Genomic DNA, 17,934 nt, shown 5'->3' with positions numbered 1-17,934 from the left:
AAAAGAGCACCTGAAAATTTCTGATAGCATCTCTAGGTCAATACAGTGAAATTCAGTGCTATGATTCTCCCTCTTCTCTGCTAGCTTTAGAATTACTTCTATTATTAGTGTACTCTGAGGAATCTCTCTCATGTCTTCCAAGTGAGTTGCATTTTAAATTAGAATCTAAAATTGCCCTGCCAACACATCACTCTTCTGCAAGTCCTGCAGGAATCCCATCACAGGGGATATATTCAGTATGCTCATTGTCAATTCATGGATATCAAGTAGTGAATAGACCAACCCTTTTCTTCTCATCCATATTTCTGGGGGTATCTTTTAAACCACTTCTTCTTACACCACAGGACTTCAATAGTAATGTGTTTGAAACTCCTCTTTCTCCTCTTTTCAAGCCTGAATCTTTCCATTTCTCTCTGAATGACGCACAACATTGGAAAAATATAAAAAATAAGAGAAAAATTCTCTAGGTCTCAGCTATGATGACTATATGGTCACAAAATATTATAGAAGATACCTTCAAGATCTCAAGTCTGAACTTGACATTGTACAACTGAACCAATCTCAAAAGATTAAAGAATGGTCTAAGCTCATTCAACTAGGATGGAACAGAAGTTTCTGGATAGGAGCACAAGGCTTCTGGTGTGGAACTCTGGAAGCTTTCTATGATTTCTTGCTGATTTGGTCTGAAGAATAGCTACATCAAAAGGGGGACTTTTTCTGTACTATAGATGTTTGGGAACAAGACTAATACCTATGGTAAAAATAAAATTATGTGAATCATTTTCAATATATAACTGTGATTTTTGACCCCATATAATATAGTAGAAGTGGAAACAATACCTGGAATCAGACAACATGTATTATAGCCTTTATTCTACTAAACAATTGTGCAATTTTAGGCAAGTGGTTTTCAATTTCCTCATATAGAGTTTGTTTCTTCTAGACTTTATGATAGAAAAATAGAAGAAATCCATATACAATCTATTTGAAGAATCATTTTAAAAGGTTTATAAGAAAGAAAGAAGATACTCTAATGTTAATTATGAGGAAGCCAGACAGAGAGTAATGGAAATTTTATTTAAAACTGGTTTACATAAATGTATGAAATAAAAAAGGGAAATAACATGTATATAAAAGCAATGAAATAGAAGCACAAGGGATTCATTAATCAACTTAGATTTTTTTAAAGATACAGACGATAGAAGTAAGGTCAGGTAACAATAGATAAATGCAAAAATAAATTATAATATGATAAAAATAACCTAAAAAGTACTAAAGCTTACAATGGATTAGAGCTGGTGAGGAAAGCAGGGTAAGCTGGGATCAAGGGAAGAAGAGTACACAGAAGGGAGATATACATTGCTCAGTTGTAAGAGGTGAATGGAGCAAAAGCTAAAAATAAAGAAATGATTTGATTGCTTAATGCTTATTTTACTGCTCTTTTCTCTTCCATTCTCTCTAAAGCCATCAGCATTAGAAATGACAGAATGAAAGTAGGAAGAAATGAACTTGGACTTGAGTAATAAAGTTTTTGGATTTGGTATTCTCCATACTACAGAAAAAATATGTACACATATTTTCCATGACATTGTCACATTTGAAAGGCAAGAAACAGGGAAGAGATAGGTGAGAGCTGGAAGATGGCAAATGATCTAAATTATGAAAAAAATGGTAATAGAATGGATTTATACAATTATTAAGGGGCTTTATTGCAATTCCTGGAAAAAAATAAATATTTTTATGTTTTAATGCAGGATAAATAAAATGCATTTCATTAATAAAAAAATTTTTCCTCCTTTCCAATTCTTTCTCATAAAAAGGTAAACCAAAACATTTTTTGCAACAAAATATGCATAGTGAGGAAAACAAATTTCCCCATTGACCATGTTTTGAAATATATGCTTGAATTCATTTTGAGTTCTTAACCTCTCTATCAAGTCATGGGTAAAAGGATTAATCATAGGTCAACTGGAATTATGATTGTTCACTCCATTCATCAGCATTAATTAGTCTTCAAAAATTGCTTGTGAATATAGTGCTTTATTTTATATATTGTTCTGATTCTGATCATTTCTCTCTTCATTGGTTCAAACAAGTTTTCCCAGTTTTCACTGAAACCATCAGGTTCATCATTTCTTATGAGTAAATAATATTGGATATCCAGTAGGTGGGAAGAGAGAAAATTTCAGGAAGGGCAGATATCAAACAGTGGGATATCATCAAAAAAATGGAATGTCTAATATGCTTGAGAAACATAAAGGAAACAAGTATCACTGAATCAAAGAATATGATATAGATAGTATCATATAAAAAGCCTGGATATCTAAATGACAGTTGTAAGTTATGAAGGTCTTTGAATAGCAAGGAGAGAATTTTGTATTTGACTGTTGTCAAATTTGTATTTGCTGGAAAAGTTTTTATTTTCTCTTTCCCCCCCCCCCCTTACCTCAGAAGCAGAAGACTAGTGCATGTTGGAATGGTGTTTATCCTCCTTTTTAGGATAGTTTAATACCTGATATTATGGCCCCTTTATTTCCCTTTTTTCATCATTTTCCATAGTATTTTGGGGTTTTTTTGTTCCTTCAGATGAATTTTATTATTTGTCCTAGATTTATAAAGTAAGTCTTTTGGCAGTTTGGTATTGAATAAAATAAGTAAATAAATTCAGGAAATATTTTCACTTTTATTATTATATTATCTAATCTTACTTAAGGACCATTATTTTTGTGAATTATTTAGGCTTATCTTAATTTCTTTAATTTCCATCTCATTTTACTCCATTTTTTGCATAAAATGTAGATATGATGATATATGAAGATTTATGTCATATCCTTTAACTTTACAAAATTCTTTATATCTACTAAAATCTTCATTAACTCTATGAAACTCTCTTACTAAAGCATTTTATCACTTGAACAAAACAAAACAGGCATATTTGAGGAAAACAAATTTCCCATTGGCCATGATTCTAGGTTCCTCTTTATTCCTCATACAAGACATATTTCCCAATTCCATATAATTTAAGTGGTTGCCTTCCCTCCCCACCATACGTGAAAAACTTATTTTTTTTAATTGTGCACATTATATTCTTTTAGATTTAGCTAAAATCTCACCTTATTCAAAAAGCTTTTACCAAGTTCCTTAATGCTAGTGTGTTAACTCTGATATTGTTTCCATTAACTATGGGTATATAAATATATGTACATTTATTAGTAATGTTGTTCTTCAGTTTTCTTTCTCTGTTGTGGTTTTCTGTGCTTCATTCCTTTTTTGTTTATTTCATTGAAGAAATGTGGTAGCTAGGAGGCACAGTGGATAGAGCACTGGCCCTGGAATCAGGAGTACCTGAGTTCAAATCTGGCCTCAGACACTTAATAATTACTGTGTGGCCTTGGGCAAGCAGCTTAACTCCATTTGCTTTGCAAAAAAACTAAAAAGAAAAAAAGAAATGTGGTAGAAAGCGTTTCCCTCTATTTTTAAAATAGTTTATATATTTTATAAATAGTTATTTTTTTCTTTGGGAATTTATTTATGATTTGCTCTATTTTACTGAGATTGCATTATTGACTATTTTTTGTTTTATCTATCAGGGCATATATAGGATAAAGCAGAATAATTTCTAAATATATCTAGTTCTTTTCTGGAAATACTTATTTTTTTCTTCAGGAATTTATTCATGATTTGTGCTATTTACTTTACTGAGATTACATTATTGATTATTTCCTGTTCTGTTAATCAGGGCATTTTATAGTCTCTTTAAGATTTAGTATGTATGGGGGTGGCTAGGTGGTATAGTGGATAAAGCACCAGCCCTGGAGTCAGGAAGTACCTGGGTTCAAATCCAGTCTCTAACACTTAATAATTACCTAGCTGTATGGCCTTAGGCAAGCCACTTAAGCCCATTTGCCTTACAAAAAAGCCTAAAAACAAGATTTAGTATGTATGATAAAGCAAAATAGTATCACACTTTTTAGGAACATTTTTAAAGCTCTCCTAAACTGTCCTCAAAAAAAAAAGTAGAAAACTGTTTCAGAATTGATCTAGAAGCAGAAAAAGCAGCTCACCAGTCCAGCAGAAAAGGTCTTTCTTTACTGGGGTAGGAAAAGAGTGAGGTTCAAGAATAGCAACTGCTGTCAGCCTCATAGCCTGCAACAAGGCTCCAAACTGGGACTATCCACCAGGGATGCCCAGCACTCCTGCAGACTAGAAGCCCCATTAAGCAAGTTAGCAATTTATGGAACTCAGCAAGGTCCCATTCCAGTGACCCCACTCCCTGCACAATATACCAGCAAGGCCTTCATCCCATTGCTGACCAATAGAGAAACCCTGCCCCAGGTCTATAGAGAGATTCTGCCCCTGGGACCTGCCAACAGAGACAACCTGTTTCCATAGCAACCTAGAAACAGAATTCCACTCTTCAGATAGGTCATCTATAAGATCCCTCATCCAATGCTTCTGTTACCATAACAACCCAGAAGCAAGGGCCCACCCCCTGGAGAAGGTCAGCTATTAAATCCATACCCAGAAAAGGCCAGTGGGGAGGCCCCCCCACAGTAGAAACCAGAAAGGAAGTCTACCCTCCAGAGACGTCATGTCCTAAGTCTTGAAGCCCAATGAAAGCTGACAATAAGACACAGAGCCTTGAAGCAAAAAACTTGGGACTGCAGGGACAGATACCAAATATCACATAAAAATACTAAGTCAAAAGAAAAGGCAAAAAAGAAAAAATATCAAAAAAAGAGCTTGAGTAAAGAGAAAGATAAAATGGTGACCAAAAGGATCAAATTATAAATTTAGAAGAGGATAATAGCATCAAATTTGCTATATATGAAGCCTCAAAGAAAAATGTAATTTGAACTCAGATCCAAAAAGAATACCAAAAGAAGGATAAAAGGAATTTCTAAACAAAAATGAGAGGAGTGATAAAAAAAAAAACTTTGGGAAAGAAATGAGAATAAATGCAAAATAAACATAAAAAGTGTCAATGGCATGGGAAAATATAAACAAAATTTTACAAAGCAAAATAACTCCCTAAAAATAGAATTGGGCAAATGGAAGAGGTAGTACAAAAATTCACTGAAGAAAATAATTCCTTTAAATTAGAACTGAATAATTGGATACTAATGTCTATATAAGACATCAAGATAGTATGAAACAAAATTAAAGTTAAAAATAGGAGAAAATGTCACATTTCTCATTAAAAATTTATATCTAGGAGAGATAATATAGAAATAATTGTACTATCTGAAAGCCATGGTCAAAAAAAGATAACATATTTCAAAAATAAGCAAAGAAAACTGCTCTTTATTATTACAATCACTGAAAACAGAAATTGAAAGAATCCACTACCACCACCTGAAAGAGATCTCAAAATGAAATATCCCAGGAATATCATAGCCAAATTATAAAGCTCATAAATCAGAGAGAAAGTATTGCAAGCAATTCAAACATCAGGGAGCTACAATTAGGATTACCCAGGACTGGCAGCTTCCACATTAAATAACTGGAGGGTTTGGGATATGATATATTGGAAGGAAAAGGAGTTACAATTACAATGATGAGTCATTTATCAATCAATATTGGTCATTGTATTTCTAGGAAAAATATGAACATTTAGAAGAATAGAGGACTTTAAAACATTTTTAATTGAAAGAAAAGAGTTAAATAAAATATTTGGCTTCTGTAAGCCAAAGAAGACTAAAAGGAAATGTAAAAAGCTAAAAATGAAATGAGAAAAAGAAAATATAAGAAATTCAGTGAAGTTAAACTGTTATATTTTTATTTGGCAAGATAATTCAAACACTTAATGTTTTATTAACATGAGAATAATTAGAGTGAATATATGTAGACAGAGGGTATGGATATAAGGTGACTTATTTTTTGTGGTTTAATTTCAACTTAACTGTATAATTTTTCCAATTACATATAAAGCTAATTTTCAATTTTATGTTTCAAATTTCCCCCCTTCCCTCCTGCATTCTTAACAGTGAGTAATCTGACATATGTATGCATGAACAATCATGTTAAGATTTTTTTCTATATTAGTCATGATGTAGAAGAAAAATCAGAACAAAGGGGGAAGAAAGAGGAAAAAAATAAACATACAAAAAGCAAACAAATAAATGAATGAAAGAAAATGAATAAAAAAGTAAAAATAATATACTATGAGCTGCATTCAGATTTGATCTTTTTCTGGATGTGAATGGGATTTTTCTTCAAAAGTCTTTTAGAACTGTCTTTTATCCCTGTATTATTGAGAAGAGCTGAGTCTTATCACAGATGATCATCATTCAAAGTCACTGTTAACTATGTACAATGTTCTCCTAATTTGGTTCACTTTACTCAGCATCAGTTCATGCAAGTTGTTTTCTTGAAATCTGGCAGGTCATCCTTTCTTATAGAACATTAATATTCCATTACATTCATCTACCACAACCTGTTCAGCCATTCCCCAATTGATGTATAATCACCTCAATTTCCATTTTTTGTCACTATAAAAAGAGCTGCCATATCTGTGTACATGTGGATCCTTTTGCTATTTTTATAATATCTTTGGGATATAGTCCTAGAAGTAGCAATGCTGGATCAAAGACTTTGCCCAGTTTTTTAGTGCTGAGGACATAATTCCAAATCATTTTCTGGAATGGTTGGATTAGTTCACAACTTCACCAACAATACATTATTATCCCACAATATTGAATAATAGTAGTGATAACTTATTTCATCCCAGATTTCTTGGGAATGATTTGATGGAACAGTAGATAGAGCACTGAACTTACAGTTGGAGGACAGGAGTTGGAATTCAGTCTCAGAGGCTTTGTACTTACTAGTTGGGAAAATTATTTAACCCTCATTGCCTCACATCCAAGGTCATCTCCAGTCATTCTGATTCATATCAAGCCACTGTAATCAGATGACTCTGGAAGAGAAAGTGAAGCTGGTAACATAGCATAATTCCTTCTCACTCAAATCCAATTCATGAGCTTGATATGCATTGCATATAACACATATAGTTGCATATAATGTTTGCTGACAGTTTTAGATAAATACTGCTTATCATTTTAAGAAAAGCCCCATTTATTCCTGTGATCTCTATTGTTTTAATAGGAATAGGTTCTGTATTTTGTTAAATGTTTACTTTAGCATCTACTTAGATAATATGATGTAATAATGTTGGTTTTATTATTGATATAGCAAATTATGCTGATAGTTTTCCTAATATTGAACCATGTCTGTTTTCATAGCATAAATCCCATGTGGTTATATTGTATTATCCTGCTGTTCAACTATTGAAATCTCCTTACTAATATTTAAAAAATATTGCATCAATATTCACTAGGGGGGCAGCTAGGTGGCGCAATGGATAGAGCACTGGCCCTGGAGTCAGGAGTACCTAAGTTCAAATCCGGCCTCAGACACTTAATAATTACTTAGCTGTGTGGCCTTGGGCAAGTCATTTAACCCCATTGCCTTGAAAAAATTAATATATATATGATATATAAGGTATATAGTATATAATAGTATATATATATATATATATATATATATATATATATATATATTCACTAGGGTAATTGATCTAATACTATCTTGGTTTGGGCTCTTCTTTTTTTTAATTTAAATTTATTTTTATTAAAGATAATATTTGAGTTTTACATTTCCCCCCCAATCTTGCTTCCCCCCCCCCCCCACAGAATGCACTCTGTCATTCTTTACTTTGTTTCCATGTTGTACCTTGATCCAAATTGGGTGTGATGAGAGAGAAATCATATCCTTAAAGAGAAGTCTAAGAGGTAACAAGATCAGACAATAAGATATCTGTTTTTTTTGTTTTTTGTAAATTAAAGGGAATAGTCCTTGTACTTTGTTCAAACTCCACAGCTCCTTATCTGGATACAGATGGTACTCTCCTTTGCAGACAGCCCAAAATTGTTCCCGATTGTTGCACTGATGGAATGAGCAAGTCCTTCAAGCTTGAACATCACTCCTATGTTGCTGCTAGGGTGTACAGTGTTTTTCTGTTTCTGCTCATCTCCCTCAGCATCAGTTCATGCAAATCCCTCCAGGTTTCCCTGAAATCCCGTCCCTCCTGGTTTCTAATAGAACAATAGTGTTCCATGATGTACATATACCACAGTTTGCTAAGCCATTCCCCAATTGAAGGACATTTACTGGATTTCCAATTCTTTGCCACCACAAACAGTGCTGCTATAAATATTTTTGTACAAGTGATGTTTTTACCCTTTTTCCTCATCTCTTCAGGGTATAGACCCAATAGTGGTATTGCTGGGTTAAAGGGTATGCACATTTTTGTTGCCCTTTGGGCATAGTTCCAAATAGCTCTCCAGAAGGTTTGGATGAGTTCACAGCTCCACCAACAGTGTAGTAGTGTCCCAGATTTCCCACATCCCTTCCAACAATGATCATTATCCTTCCTGGTCATACTGGCCAATCTGAGAGGTGTGAGGTGATACCTCAGGGAAGCTTTAATTTGCATTTCTCTAATAATTAATGATTTAGAGCATTTTTCTATATGGCTATGGATTACTTTGATCTCCTCATCTGTAAATTGCTTTTCCATATCCTTTGACCATTTGTCAATTGGAGAATGGCTTTTTGTTTTAAAAATATGACTCAGTTCTCTGTATATTTTAGAAATGGGTCCTTTGTCAGAATCATTAGTTATAAAGATCGTTTCCCAATTTACTACATTTCTTTTTATCTTGGTTACATTGGTTTTATCTGTGAAAAAGCTTTTTAATTTAATGTAATCGAATTCATCTAATTGGATTTTGGTGATGTTCTCCAACTCTTCCTTAGTCATAAACTGTTCCCCTTTCCATAGATCTGACAGGTAGACTAGTCCTTGAACTTCTAATTTGCTTATAGTATTGTTTTTTATGTCTATGTCCTGTAACCATTTGGATCTTATCTTGGTAAAGGGTGTGAGGTGTTGGTCTAATCTAAGTGTCTTCCATACTAACGTCCAATTTTCCCAGCAATTTTTATCAAAGAGGGAGTTTTTATCCCAATGGCCAGACTCTTTGGGTTTATCAAACAGCAGATTACTATAATCATCTCCTGCTTCTACACCTAGTCTATTCCACTTGTCCACCACTCTATTTCTTAGCCAATATCAAACAGTTTTGATGACTGATGCTTTATAATATAATTTTAGATCTCGTAGGGCTAAGCCACCTTCTTTTCACTTTTTTTCATTAAGCTCCTGGCAATTCTTGACTTTTTATTTCTCCATATGAATTTACTTACAATTTTTTCTAACTTGTTAAAGTAATTTTTTGGAATTTTGATTGGTAGGGCACTAAACAGATAGTTTAGGTTTGGTAAAATTGTCATTTTTATTATGTTAGCTCTACCTATCCATGAGCAGTTGATATTTGCCCAGTTATTTAAATCTAATTTAATTTGTATGAGAAGTGTTTTATAATTTTTTTTCAAAAAGATTCTGAGTCTGTCTTGGCAAATAGACTCCCAAATATTTTATATTGTCTGAGGTTACTTTGAATGGGATTTCTCTTTCTAGCTCTTCCTGCTCTTTCTTGATAGACATATATAGAAAAGTTGAGGATTTATGAGGGTTTATTTTATAACCTGCAACTTTGCTAAAATTGCTAATTGTTTCCAGTAGTGTTTTTAGATGATTTCTTGGAATTCTCTAGGTAGACCATCATGTCATCTGCAAAGAGTGAGAGTTTTGTCCTTCCTTCCCAATTCTAATTCCTTTAATTTCTTTTTCTTCTCTAATTGCTGATGCTAATATTTCTAATACAATATTGAATAGTACTGGTGATAATGGGCACCCTTATTTCACCTCTGATCTTATTGGGAATGCCTCTAGCCTCTCCCCATTAAATATAATGCTTGTTGATGGTTTCAGATAGATACTGCTAATTATTTTAAGGAACAGTCCATTTATTCCTACACTCTCTAGTGTTTTTAATAGGAATGGATGCTGTATTTTGTCAAAAGCTTTTTCAGCATCTATTGATATGATCATATGAATTCTGATAGGTTTGTTGGTGATATAATTGAGTATACTAACAGTTTTCCTAATATTGGACCAACCCTTCATTCTTGGAATAAATCGTACTTGATCATAATGTATTATCCTAGTGATGACTTGTTGTAATCATTTTGCTAAGATTTATTTAGGATTTTTGCATCTATATTCAACAGGGAGATAGGTCTATAATTTTCTTTCTCTGTTTTAACTCTTCCTGGTTTAGGTAACAGTACCATATTGGTTTCATAGAAAGCATTAGGCAGAGTTCCATCTTTCCCTATTTTTCCAAAGAGTTTATATAGGATTGGAACCAATTGTTCCTTAAATGTTTGGTAGAATTCACTTGTGAATCCATCAGGCCCTGGAGATTTTTTTTAGGGAGTTCAGTAATGGCTTGTTGAATTTCTTTTTCTGAGATAGGATTGTTTAGGTATTTAATCTCTTCTTCATTTAACCTGGGCAACTTATATTTTTGTAAATATTCATCCATTTCACTTAGATTATCAAATTTATTGGCATAGAGTTGGGCAAAATAATTTTGAATTATTACTTTAATTTCCTCCTCAGTGGTGGTGAGTTCACCTTTTTCATTTATGATACTAGCAATTTGGTTTTCTTCTTTCTTTTTTTTAATCAAATTGACCAGAGGTTTATCAATTTTATTGTTTTTTCATAATACCAACTTTTGGTGTTATTTATTAATTCAAAAGTTTTTTGCTTTCAATTTTATTAATTACTCCTTTAATTTTTATAATTTCTAATTTGGTACTTAATTGGGGATTTTTCATTTGTTCTTTCTCTAATTTTTTTAGTTGTATGTTTAGTTCATTGATTTCCTCTTTCTCCAATTTATTCATATAAGCATTTAGAGCTATAATATATCCCCTGAGAGTTGCTTTGAATGAATCCCATAGGTTTTGGTATGTTGTTTCATTATTATCATTATCTAGGATAAAATGGTTAATTCTTTCTATAATTTGTTTTTTGGTCCACTCATTTTTTAAAATGAGGTTATTCACTTTCCAATTTGTTCTGGGTCTATATCTCCTTGGCCCAGTATTGCATATGACTTTTATTGCATTGTGATCTGAGAAAGATGTATTCACTATTTCTGCCTTTCTGCAGTTGATCAATAGGTTTTTATGTTCTAGTACATAGTCAATTTTTGTATAAGTTCCATGTACTGCAGAGAAAAAGGTATATTCCTTCCTATCCCCATTCAGTTTCCTCCATAAGTCTACCATATCTAATTTTTCTAACAATCTATTTACGTCCCTAATTTCTTTCTTGCTTGTTTTATAATTCGATTTATCTAGATCTGATAGCGGGAGGTTGAGGTCTCCCACTAGTAGAGTTTTGCTGTCTATGTCTTCCTGTAATTCTTTCAGCTTCTCCTCTAAGAATTTGGGTGCTGTCCCACTGGGTGCATATATATTCAATATTGAAATGACTTTATTGTCTATGGTACCTTTTAGGAGGATAAAGTTTCCTTCCTTATCTCTTTTAACACTATTTTTGCTGCTGCTTTGTCTGAGATAAGGATTACTACCCCTGCTTTTTTTTACTTCAGCTGAAGCAAAATATAGTTTGCTCCAACCTTTTACCTTTACTCTATATGTATCTCTCTGCTTCCAATGAGTTTCTTGTAAGCAGCATATTGTAGGATTCTGGTTTTTAATCCACTCTGCTATTTGCTTACATTTTAAAGGAGAGTTCATCCCATTCACATTCAAGCTTAAGATTACTAATTCTTTATTGCCCTCCATGCTATCTTCCTCTGTTTGTATTTTTCCCCCTTTTCCCCACTTTTATTCATATTCCCCAGTCTTTTGTTTCTGAAAACCACCCCCTTCAGTGTGTTTGCCCTCCTATATCACACCCTCCCCTTTCTTTCCCCTTTCCCTTTTCCCTTCCCTTCCTTTTGTTATTTCCCCTTATTTCCCCCACTCCCCTTCCCTTTCTCCATCTCCCCCTCCCCTTTTCCCCTTTTAATACTTGAAAGGTTAGATGTTTCATAAGTTAACTGAGTATGTGTATGTTCACTTTAAGCCAAGTCTGATGAGAAGAAGATTCAGGTGTTTCTCCTCTGCTCCCTTCTTCCCCACTATTACCATAGGTTTTTTTGTACCTCTTAGTGTAATGAGATTTACCCCATTCAATCCCCTCCCTCCTCCCATCTCTTTCCTGTCCCCCTTTTCAGGGCAGTAGTGTTTTTTTTAGATCATTCTAAGTCATAGAAAATTCTAAGTGTCTGTCCCTTCTAGTTCAGTATATTCTGTTGAATAGAGTCAAAATTCCTGAGAGTTATTAGAGTCTTTCTCCCCAGTGGAGTTAAAGCCAGTTACATCCCATTAAATAGCAGTCTCATGGATAGGTCATGAATGTCCATAATTTCTGTCTAGGTGTATTCCTCTGTTAGAGTTACATTTCTCAAGGTTTATGAGAATCTTTTTTTTTACTCCCATGCTGGGATATAGCCAGTTTCAACTTACTGGATTGCATTTCTTTCTTTTACCGCCTCCCCCTTTTTTTTACCTTTTCATGTGTCTCTTGAACTTCCTGTTTGATGCCCAAATTTTCTGTTTAGCTCTGGTCTTTTCATCAGAAATTTTTGGAATTCTTCCATTTTGTTAAATGTCCATCGTTTTTCCTGGAAGAGAAGGCTCAGCTTTGCAGGAAAGTAGATTCTTGGCTGCATTCCAAGCTCCTGTGCTCTTCGAAATATCTCATTTCAGGCCCTTCGATCCCTTAAAGTTGATGCAGCCAGGTCCTGCGTGATCCTTACTGTGGCTCCTTGATATTTAAATTGTTTCTTTCTGGCTGCTTGCAAGATTTTCTCTTTTATCTGATAGTTCTGTAGTTTGGCCACAACATTCCTTGGTGTTTTCATTTTAGGATCTTTTTCTGGTGGGGATCGATGTACTCTTTCAATAACTACTTTGCCCTCCAATTCCATGATATCAGGGCAGTTTTCCATCACTAGATCCTGTAATATTAAGTCCAGGCTTTTTTTCTCTTCAATGTTTTCAGGAAGTCCTATAATTTTCAGGTTGCCCCTTCTCGATCTATTCTCGAGGTCAGTGGTTTTGTTGATGAGGTATTTTACATTTGCTTCTATTTTTTCTATTTTTTGATTTTGTTTAACTGACTCTTGCTGTCTCATGTAGTCATTAGTTTCTGTAGACTCCATTCTTTTTTGGCGGGGGCAGTTTTCTTCGTTAACCTTTTGCAACTCTTTTTCTAATTGGTCAGTTCTACTTTTGAAAGAGCTTTCCATTTGACCAATTGAGGTTTTCAGAGAATTAATTTCTTTTTGCATTTGCCCATTTGAAGATGAGAGATTTGTTTTCTTGTTGCAAGGTATTAATTGTCTCCCCCCAAATTTTCTAGTTGATTTTTAAACTGCTTCCTTATTTCTTCAAGGAAGTCTTTCTGTGCTGAAGACCAGATTGTATTCTCCTCAGAGGTTCCAGGTCTCTCTGAGTTAGTGTCTTTCCCTTCCAAAAATTTTTCTATGGATCCACCTTTCCGCTGACCTTCTTCATTTTGCTAAGACCTGAGCTGGGGAGGGGCTGGTTCACAGGGGCTTGGGATCACTAAAGGCTTTACTCAATGAGTGTGATTTCTCTGGCTGGCCAGTAGGAGGTGCTGGTTGCTTTCTCTGGAGGGTCTGTGACCTTGGTTGAGGCCCTCTCCCTTTCCTTGAAGGGAGGAGTTGGAGGTATTGAATTCTTTTGCCTTCAATCAGTGGTGGGCTTTACCCTGGCCTGAGGTCATTCCTCAGCTGGGCTGGTTCTTCTGCTCACACACCTGGGCCTGAGGCAGTGGTAGTTTGCATTTGTTTGTTACGGAAGAAGTCTGAGTTGTAATGGGACTCAGACCAGAGGAGTCCAGGGATGGTGTCCTCAGCTCCCCTGCTCCAGAATTCTCCTCCCAGCCCTGTCCAGGATCTCCAGGGGGACAGCTCCAACACCAGCACCTCTGCTCCCCCACAGACTCACGCCCCCGCGGTCCAGCCCCACCTCTGATCCAGCAGGTCCAGCTCTCAGGCCCTCAGACTCCTGGTTCCAATTCAGCTGCTAGTCTGGTTGATCCAGGCTGATCTTCCCTCTGGGCCCAGACTCACCCACCCGAATTCAGCCACAGCTCCTGCTGGAGACAAGTCCCGAGGTAGATGTTCTTTCTTCTGGCTTTTCTTTCTGGGTTTTTTGAGTCAGATTTCTTTTAAGAGGTTTGTTTCATGTGATAGATGGGGAAGAGATCAGGAGACTTTAGAACTGTGCCTGTCTTCTCTCCGCCATCTTGGCTGGAAGGATCGGTTTGGGCTCTTCTTGGTTTATATTTCAGCACTACATTTATATAAAAAAAAAGAAATTTGATAGAACTCCTGATTCACTTATTTTTTCCAAAAAGTTTATGTAGAATTGGGATTAATTTTTCTTTAAATGTTTGGCAGAATTCATTTGTAAATTCATCTGACCCTCAAAATTTTTTTCTCATGGAGTTCATTTATAGTTCGGTCAATTTCTTTTTTTTTGAAATAGGGTTATTTAATTGATTTATTTCCTTTCCTGTAAATCTGAGCATTTAAAAAAAAGGGTAGGAAAGTTGATGCAACTAAAATAAGGGAAGCTATCAGTAAGAGAGATATTGGAAAACAAAACAAAAATAAAATATCAATATCCAGTCCCCAATGGTCAAGTGGTCAAAAGTTATAGTTATAAAAGCATTTAAAATTATTGTCAGGGGGTGACTAGGTGGCACAGTGGATAGAGCACCAGCCCTGGAGTCAGGAGTACCTGAGTTCAAATCCGGCCTCAGACACTTAATTACCTAGCTGTGTGGCCCTGGGCAAGCCACTTAACCCTATTGCCTTGCAAAAACTAAAAATAAATAAATAAATAAAATAAAATAAAATAAAATTATTGTCAACTAAGTGAAAGACTTCTTAAATCAACTAATAATGAGAGAAATAAATTATATATATATATATATATATATATATATATATATATATATATATATATTTTTTTTACCCAGAATATAAGCAAAGATATGAAAAAGTTGGAGTGATAGAGGGAAGATTTAGACATTCATATGCTCTCATATGAGAGAGCTCTAAAAAAGGTCCAATGATGCTGAAAACAATGTGCTTTATGAATGAAATGTCATTAAATCTTTCATACTTTTTGATCTATCAATTCCATTATTGGACCTAAACTTCAAGAAAGTCAAAGATTACAGCAAAGTCTAAGACACAGTAAAGTAATCGTGGTGGGAAGAGAAATTGGAAACAAAATGATTACCCTTTGATCAGTGAGCTATAGCAGAAATTCTTTTACATGAATATAATTTAATGTTGAATAACAAGAAATAACAAATGTGAAGAATTCATGGGAAATGGGAATAATTGCATATATTAGAGCAAAGCAAGAAAAATATGTGTGTGCATATATATTATATATATAATTCTGCATATCCATATACATGCATACGTACATACATACATACCCAATGACTACAATAATGCTCATGAAAAGAACAGTCAAATGAACTCTTAGAAAACAAAATCTTTATAATTTAGGGGAAGAGATGGACACTTAAAGATGCAGAATATCACATAAAATTTTAGGTATGGGATTACATAAAATAGACATGGGATCAAATGGGTTTTGCTTTGTTCTTTTTCCTCTATTTCCAGGGAGGATTAAATGAGTATGGATATGGACAGTTTTCTACATTTGTAATTAAATAAACAAAAAAGGGTTTTTAAATTAAAAGGTTAGAACAAATAATAACAAGTTATTCCAGATTCGTAACTTATTATATTGAATTGGTTGATATATTTTAATATCTGGTTTTTAAAGTTTAATTGGGTATGATGAATTTACTTAGAAGTCTATGAATCAGTTGGCAAAGCTTAAGCTCCTTGCAAGGTAGCAGCCATGTGTCAGTTCTACTTAGCTCCTCTTTTTCTCCCCTGATGCCTAGATATGATAGCCATATTTTAAGTTTTGTTTTTATGATTAAATTGATGGTTTTCCTGGAATCATCTTTTGCCTCCTCCTTTCTGAAGAGGAGCTGTACATTGCCATCAAGATTTCATCTTGAAACAGTGATCATGAAAGAGCCAGGTGAAGGATTTGACTGATCTACTTTTTCTGCAGCAAGTAGCCCCAGTGTAAAAAACAAATCTAGTCAAAGAGCTGTACTTTTCTACCTAGCCATTGTTAGGTGGGGAAAGCCCTCTGAATAGATGAGGAGGAACTTTTTTTGTGAAAGAAAGATTTTATTTATTTTGTGTTTTACAATTTTTCCCCTATTCTTGCTTCCCTCCCCCTTCTCCCCCACCCCCCACAGAAGGCAGTCTGTTAGTCTTTACATGGTTTCCATGGTATACATTGATCTAAGTTGAATGTGTTGAGAGAGAAATCATATCATTAAGGAAAAAATTAAGTATAAGAGACAGCAAAATTACATAAGATAATGTTTTTTCCCCTAAATTGAAGGTAACAATCTTTGGTCTGTGTTCAAACTCCACAATTCTTTCTCTGGATACAGATTGGTATTCTCCATTGCAGATGCCCCAAAATTGTCCCTTATTGTTGCACTGATGGAATGAACAAGTCCATCAAGGTTGATCGTCACCCCCATTTTTTTGATTCATTTAGATTTGTGGCATAATTGTGACAAATCTTGTTCCCTCTCTTACTGTCATTTTGGGGTTCAAAGTTACACATTTTTGTTTGAGTGGTCAGTCCAGGATTTCTATTGAACTGAATCAACTTGGGAAAGGATTACAGTGGATAATTACCCTAAGTATCCCTACAATAACATTTGCATAACTGTAATCAAAACTCTCTTCTTTAGTCACTTTCTGCATTCCTCAATTTGAATTTGAGAACTGATGGGTTTACCAGGCTAATGCAAGACACAGTAGAGAATTTCCTAGAATCTTAATTTAAGGGGGGAATGACATATACGTTATTGAATATTTCATCCACTGGGACAAGTACTTGGCTCCTCTCTGAAGAACGTTTTCCTGGTGTGTTGCCCAGTTCCACACGGAAACACACAAGTGTTCTCTCTATTCCTCACTGAAATAATTCCTTCCACAAAGATTGATTGACTGTCTGTTGGCATGTAGTATGAGTTCTAGTATAATATAGTAGAAATGTAACAGAATTAGAAGAAAGTTGCATCAATAAAAAATCTTTTAGCTAAGAAGACAAAACTTTATTTGATGTTTTAATCAAATGATATTTCAATATATAACTATTATATTTCAGATGTTGTGATAAGTTTGAGGTATATCTAAAAAAGGAAAGAGACAGTCCTTGTCCTCAAAGAACTAAATATAACGGGGAAGACAACATGCAAACAAATATATATACCAGGAAAACTATGTAGAGAATAAATAGAAAACAGTTAGTAGAGACAAGGCTGAGAACTTGGAAAAGACTTGTAAAGGATTGAATTTTTATGTGAGACTTAAAGGATGTCAGAGAAGTCAGTAGACAGAGATGAGAAGGAAGAGAATTGCAACCATGGGGGACAAACCAGAGAAAATGCCTAGATCTGAGAATTACAGGTTCTTGTTCAAGGAATCCAGTGTCACTAGACTGAAAAGCATTTAGTGGTGAATAATATATAAGAAAATTGAAAAAGTACCATGGGGTTAGACCATTATGGACTTTGAATGTCAAAGAGACTATTTTATATGTGATCCTAAGAGGCCATAGGAAGCAAAGAAAATTTATTGATTAAGAGTGTAACATGGCTGAACGCGTTTGCTTCAGAAAAATTACTTTGATGATCAAATGAAGGATATATTGGAATGAGGAGTTACTTGAGCAGGCAGAAACACCAACTGGCTACTATAATTGTCCAAGATTGAAACAATGAGGGCC

Source organism: Macrotis lagotis, chromosome 6 (assembly GCF_037893015.1).
Source record: "Macrotis lagotis isolate mMagLag1 chromosome 6, bilby.v1.9.chrom.fasta, whole genome shotgun sequence".
NCBI lineage: Eukaryota > Metazoa > Chordata > Mammalia > Peramelemorphia > Peramelidae > Macrotis > Macrotis lagotis.
The sequence above is the reverse complement of the archived record's forward strand: the minus strand, read 5'-3'. Positions refer to the sequence as shown.